The sequence below is a fragment of the Trichechus manatus genome, unplaced genomic scaffold, assembly GCF_000243295.1.
Source record: "Trichechus manatus latirostris isolate Lorelei unplaced genomic scaffold, TriManLat1.0 scaffold00053, whole genome shotgun sequence".
NCBI classification, from domain to species: Eukaryota; Metazoa; Chordata; class Mammalia; order Sirenia; family Trichechidae; genus Trichechus; species Trichechus manatus.
This window is the reverse complement of record NW_004443989.1, coordinates 10367989-10375182: the sequence shown is the minus strand read 5'-3', so window position 1 is coordinate 10375182 and position 7194 is coordinate 10367989.

Genomic DNA, 7194 nt, shown 5'->3' with positions numbered 1-7194 from the left:
TGGGGACCATGCTTTCAGGGGACATCTAGGTCAATTGGCATAACAAAGTTTATTAAGAAAATGTTCTGCATCCCACTTGGGTGAGTGACGTCTGGGGTCTTAAAAGCTAGAAAGTGGCCATCTGAGATGCATCAATTTGTGCCAACTCACCTGGAGTAAAGGAGAATGAAGATCACCAAAGACCCAAGGAAAGTAGTAGCCCAGGAGACAGAAAAGGCCACATAAACCAGAGACTTCATCAGCCTGAGACCAGAAGAACTAGATGGTGCCTGGCCACCACCAATGACCGCCCTGACAGGGAACACAACAGAGAGTCCCTGATGGAGCAGCGGAAAGATGGGGTGCAGAAACTGAAATTCTAGTAAGAAGACCAGACTTAATGGTCTGACTGAGACTGAAAGCACCCAGGAAAGCATGGCCCCTGGATTCTCTATCAGCCCAGAACTAAAACAACTTCCGAGGCCAACTCTTCAGACAGGGATTGGACGGGACTGTGGGACATAAAGTGATACTCGTGAGGAGTGTGCCTCTTAGCTCAAGTAGACACAAGAGACTAAATGGGCAGCTTCTGTCCGGAGGTGAGATGGGAAGGCAGAGAGGGTTAGGAGCTGGTTGAATGGTCATGGGGAATCAGGGGCGGAAAGAAGGAGTGTGCTGTCACAGAATGGGGTGAGCAATTAGGGTCACGTAACAATGTAAGTATAAAATTTTGTATGGGAGACTAACTTGAAATGTAAACTTCAATTAACTACAACAATTAAAAAAAAAAAAAAGGTGGAAAGCGGAAATAGCCTTCAGCATTTGTTTTACAGCAAACCATTAAACAGGCAACACACACCTTGAGCAACGAGAGTGGTGTTGCCAAGCTCCTTCCCCAGGAACTACACCCAGCTTCTCCGCATCATGCTGCCATAGGTTTGAACTGAGTCTTTGAGCATCTGTGCTTTATCTTGATTTATTTCGTGCATCCGTTAGAAAGATTTGTCCTAAGGTATCAGAAAAGCCTAAGAGAGTTGTAAGGGTTTTATGTGTTATTTGGTATGATTTGGTACATTATTTTTTGGTCTGGGAGTGCTCAACATTTTTTTCCCATATAAATTAATGGTAATTGCTTCTTTCCTTTATGTCATTTTGGCTTACGAAAGGTTTCATAGGAAAGGTCTACTTTTGGATAGTGGGAGAAACCTGTATTCCTATTACTAACAGTGACAAAGTGACAAACGCCTTGTTTTGGTCAAGGTCAGGCAGACCAGGTGTGGCAGGAGTCCTGCTTGGCCAGACCAGGCTTCTGAGGGACCCTTGGGCCCAGCAGGCAGTGGGACATGGTGGTTCCACACAGGGTCTTTGGGGCCGGGCTGCCTGCGTTTGAATCCTCTTGTGTCAACTTGGTAGCTCTGTGGCCTTGAGCGAGTGACTTCGCCATGACTCGGTGGTATCATATGTCAAATGGCAGCACCAGCATCTACTGGCAGGGTTACTGTGAGTCTTGAGTGGGTTAATAGAGCAAAGCTCTCAGAACTGAACCCGCAGGGAGTAAAGGCACTGTGGGCAAAGTGCGCTGTGCTTGCTGTGAAAATCATAGAAAACTCTATGGACTCCACAACCTCCCCACCCCCAAGCCCCTTCCTTCCTGGGTAGGGGCAGGGCCTCAAGTTCTCATGGATTCTGAGGCAGATGAGAGGGCTCCGTCAGAGAAGTCCTCAGGAAGATTACTTCAACCACTTTAAACCCTTTGTGGAATGAGGTGTGGGTGAAACAAATAAACACATACTAGCCTCGTTAAGAAAATGCCGTATCCAGAGCCCCGTTGTAGCCACCAGAATCTTCCATACACAGCTGGGAAGGGAATTGTGGCAAAAGCTATTCAAGGGGGAAATAGATGTTTCCTTTTGGTTTAGACATGGCAAAGATATAAATCCGGGGGTGAATCTGAGGGGCAAAGCTATCAAAGACTGATAACATCTACGGCTGTCTAACGTGTGGGGAAACGGCCACTCGTAAATTAGTTGTGGTTGCGTACATTGCTACAAGTTTACGAGAAAAATAAATCTGGCAATTGTTTTGGAAATTCAAAACACACATAAAATTTGACCCTGCAATCCTACTTGTAGGAATCTATCCTCCACAAACAAAAAGCACCAGGGTGTAAGAATGCTGTAGAAACATGTTTACTACAGTATGTGGTTGTCAGTTGCCATTGAGACGGCTCCGACTCATGGCAACACCATGTACAACAGAATGAAACATTGCCCAGTCCTGCACCGTCTTCATGACCTTTGATATGTTTGAGCCCATTGTTGTGGCTATTGTGTCAATCCATCTCATTGAGGGTTTCCCTTGTTTTTGCTGATCCTCTACTTTACCAAATATGATGTCCCTTTCTAGGGATTGGTCTTTCCTGAAGACATGTTCAAAGTAAGCAAGATGAAGTTTCTCCATACTTGCTTCTAATGAGTATTCCGGTTTTACGAGTAGTGGTGAAAAACTGGAAACAACTTGAGTCTCCATCATTAGCGAAATAGCTGACGGATTATGAATACTGAAGAGTATGCTGCTATTAATACCGACTGTGTTAGCTCCACAGGTGTTGGCATAGTGCACATGTGATGTGTTATTGAGTAAAAGGGCAAGTTATTGAGTACCGTTTGAAAACAACAGTGAAACAAAAATAACACAACTACTGATGGGTTGGTATGATACAGAGAAAGCTGTAGAAGAATTCACACCAAACGTGGGCCCCACTTACCTCATGCAATTGGGGCTGGAGGTGGGGAGAACCGCAAACACAAAAACAAAAATATTGGAACCGGGGGGAGGATGCAAAGAAACACTCATTTCTGTAAGAAGAAAAGAGAATAACCAAAATTGTTATATGGAAAATTTGTTTTGTTGTTGAGCACATTAATTTGGTTGTTAACTTGGAAGGAGGGAAAGGGTTTTTTGGGCAAGAAAAAACCACAATTCTGTCATTTTATGGCCCTGTTATTTTGATGGTGTACTAGTTGTCTAGGGCTGCAGTAACAAAATACCACAAAGTGGGTGATTTTAAAGAACAGAATCTTATTCTCTCACAGTTCTGGAAGCTCGGAGTCCAAATTCAGGGTGTTGGCAGGGCCATGCTCTCTCTGAAGGCTCTAGGGAACATCTTCCCTTGTCTCTGGTGGCTTCCGGTAGTCCCAGGAGTTCCTTGGCTTGTAGATGATCGTCACATGGCTGTCTGCCCCCTGTGCCTCTTCTCGTCTTTTATAAGGACGCCACTCATATAGAATTAGGACTCATCCTACTCCAGTATGACCTCAAGTTAACTGATAATATCTTCAAAGATCCTATCTCCAAACAGGGTCGTGTTCACAGGTACAGGTGTTAGGACTTCAACATGCCTTTTTGGAGGACATGATTCAACCCATAACCAACGGGGAATGCATTTTTGGCATTCTACTCCTCATCTGCTCACACCCTCTGAGAATCAGAACTTGTCACCTGGTGCCTCCTTTGACAATACTAGCAAACAGCTGGCCAGCAGTCCTACCTAACCGTTTAAAAGGCCATTTCCAAACTTAACCAGTGACCAGGAAGTTTTCTGATTCTATATAGTGCAATTTTGGATTTGAATCTGTTTAGGTCACTCCATCTCTTTCTGGGTCTTGGGTTTTCCATTTGTACTTCTGTTTCCTTTCAGTGTTATTTTATTGTTGCTTGTTCTGTGTTGCTCCTTATCTGTTGTTGTATTATTTTTGGTTCTGTGGCTTTCTTTGGGACCCTGAAGTGTGATGGGGACACAGAGATCTAGTGTGAGTGAGGCTGATCACTCTGCACTGTCTGCCAGCGCAGGCTGGCTTTCAACATCAGAACCTGAGGAGCTTAAAACAAAGGAAAGCAACAAAGAGATTCTGGGGCCTCACGGACATATGGGGTAAAAACCATTTGCTGTCAAACTGACCTGACCCCATGAGTGTCAGAGTAGAACTGTGCTCCATAGGGTTTTCAAGGGCTGATGTTTTAGAAGTAGATCACTAGGCTTTTCCTCTTGAGGTGCTTGTGGGTGGTCTCGAACCTCCAACTTTTCAGTTATCAGCGAGCGCATTAGCTGCTTGCACCACCCAGGGACTTTGACATCTGGCGTAGGAGCTTGCATTTGAATGAGTTTGTTTTCCCCTGTTTACTCAGCTGCAATACTGTTGTTATCAGCTGCCGTCGAGTCGATTCTGACTCAGGGCGACCCCATGTGCACACAGTAGAACTGTGCTCCTTAGGCTTTTCAAGACTGTGAGCTTTTGGAAACAGATCGCCAGGCCTGTCTTCTGAGGTGCCTCTGGGTGGGTTTGAACCTCCAACCTTTCAGCTAGTAGTCGAGTGCCCAACTGCTTGCGCCACCCAGGTACCTTTTGTGCACAAGAGTATTAATTTTGGTAGCTCTTGGGTGGTGTAAACAGTTAACGTTCAGCTGCTAACAGAAAGATTGGAGGTTGGAGTCCACCCAGAGGCACTTGAAAGAAAGACCTGGCAATCTACTTCCAAAAAATCAGCCACTGAAAACCCTATGGAGCTCAGTTCTGCTCTGACACACATGAGGTCCCAGGAGTCAGAGTCTACCGGATGGCAACTGGTGGTTATATTAATTGCATCACTATTTATAATTGCAAAAAAAAGGAAAAGAAAAGCATGAGGAACAGGACAAATGTCCAACAGCAGGGGAAAGTTGAACTGGTTCTTGGCCATGGTGGACAGTCAGGCGGATGTTCAACCCGATGAAGGCTTGGACAGTTTCCTGGAAGGCCTCGTGAGGCCCCGAGTGCAAACCTTGAACCCTGTTCTTGGAGGAGCAGCAGGGAAGGGGGACAGAGTTGGGGGTCTTTCCTGAAAGGCTGGGATATGGCCTCCAGCACAATTCAAAGATCTTCCAGAACTCTCCATGGACGTGATCGTGTGGGCTTCAGTAGTTAGAAAGTATATGGAAACAAGTACCGTTCAGGAGAAAAAGATGTTTATCTTCCTCTTATTTGTATTTCTTTGTCTTTTCCAAATTTCCTTTATTTATTATCAAAGTAGTTAAAACATTAAACATTATGAATTAAAAAAGAATGATCTGTAATCTTATCATCTAAACCACCCTTGAGTTAGATTTTTGGGTGAATTTCTTTCCAGCGTTTGCCTAAGCACTGGGTTATTTTACAAAATTTTACACACATTGTATACATGATGCATTTTTTAAAACATTTTCCCCTTGATATTACAAGTTGTTTTTACAATAATGGCTGGAACCACCAGGTACAGTATTTTTACATCTCAGGATAGCATTTTCTATGTTGAGTAAGGATTTATTTAATCAATCGTCCACTTTTATTGACATTTATGTTGTTTCTCCTTTTTATTTTCATTATAAATAATAATATGATAGACATATTATATGTACAAATCTTCTTTCATATTTGTTAATACTATTAATATTGTTTATAAATATTATTTATTATATGTACATGAATGATATTAATAGGTGTTTATTACAATTTCTACACATTAATTGCCAAAAGATTACTAAGACAAAATGTATACATTTTAAAATATAAGATTTGTATTATAGAATTTTTTATAAAAAAATTGGAGCTGAGGCTCAGCAAGGTCAAGCAATTTGCCCAAAATTAAGTGGAAGAGTGCAGATACCGTAACCAGGTGATTTTCCTCCAGAGCCTGTGTGTGCTTTGTTATTGTTGCTAGCTGCCGGCAAGTCGGCTCCGACTCATGGCAACCCGTATACAACAGAATGCCTAGTCCATAAAGGATGCGCCATCTTTATGATCGTTGGTATGTTTGAGTTTATTGTTGGGGCCATCATGTCAATCCATCTCATAGAGGGTTTCCTTTGTTTTCACTGACTTTCTACTTTACCAGCCATGATGTCCTTTTCTAGGGATTGATCTTTCCTGATGGTATGTTCAAAGTAAGCGAGCGAACGCCTATCTTATTCTGCAGAATGTCCCATTGGTTGTACTGGGAAGTTGTCCATTCTCTTGTAGAAGTGTCCATACGAAGTGGCTACGTTGTTGTTGTGTGCCAAGTTGATTCTGACTCATAGGGACCCCACTGACAGAGTAGAACTGCCCCGTAGGGTTACTAGGCTGTAATCTTTACAGAAGTAGACCGCCACCAGGTCTTTTCTCCTGAGGAGCCTCTGGTGAGTTCGAACTGTTGATCTTTTGGTTAGCAGCTGAGTGCTTAATTGTTGTGTCACCAGGGCTCCTTGAAAGGCCAGTGTCATCCTCTGAATCGGTGTATTGCTGGATACTGCATCCTGGTGCCCACACAAGGAAACAGCCCTCCCCCTCCACTCCAACCGCTCCCCCTCCCCCTCCAGTACTGGCCAAGCTAAGTCCATTTTTTGAGTCCATCAAAGTCTCCTCTGATTCCAGCATTTCTCCTTTTCTGATTCCAGCATTTCTCCTTTTCTGATTCCAGCATTTCCCCTTGGGTATCCCTTCTGCTTTCTGTTTCTGCAAACAGTTTTGGTGAAGAAGTGTGTAGAGGGAAACTGGCTTCCTTAAACTCTTGGGTTTTCACAACCAACCTCCAGCAAGAGGCAGCCCCTAGTGTCACCTTGGTATACAAGAGGCAGTTACTGCATGGCAGCTGGGTGCCTATACCCAGGTGTTCAGTTGTCAGGGTTCAGATTCTAGTGTGGCCACTTGCTAGCTGTGCAGCTCTTGGCAAATTACTTTGCCTCTCCGTTACTCGGCTTCCTGATCTGTAGAATGGGGATGCAGCTAGTACCCACGTGGTAAGGGCATGGCAGGGTGTGGTGAGGACTATGTGTTAATGTGTGTAAGGCGCATAGACCAGCCTGTTGGAAGCACCATGTAAACATCAGCTCCGACAATTATTGCTTGTTTATGGTTGGTACTAGCTGAAGTTTATTTTTCAATGCCAACCACCAGTTAAGAAGTGCCATAAAAATGTCTGTGGCTCAGTCTAGAAAATATCTATGAAGAAGGATGGTAATGGGAGAATCAAGATGTGTCTGGCTCTCACTAGGCCCAGTCTAGCCCTGGCGCACACCTCCCTCAAGGTGGTCAAGAGCCTCATTGGATAGTAATGATGCTCACATTTTCCTCTTTTTTTTTGAGTGCTTATGCTAGGAGTTCCTGGGTGCAGTGAACAGTTAAGTATTCAACCACTAGCCAAAAGTTCGGCGATTCAAAA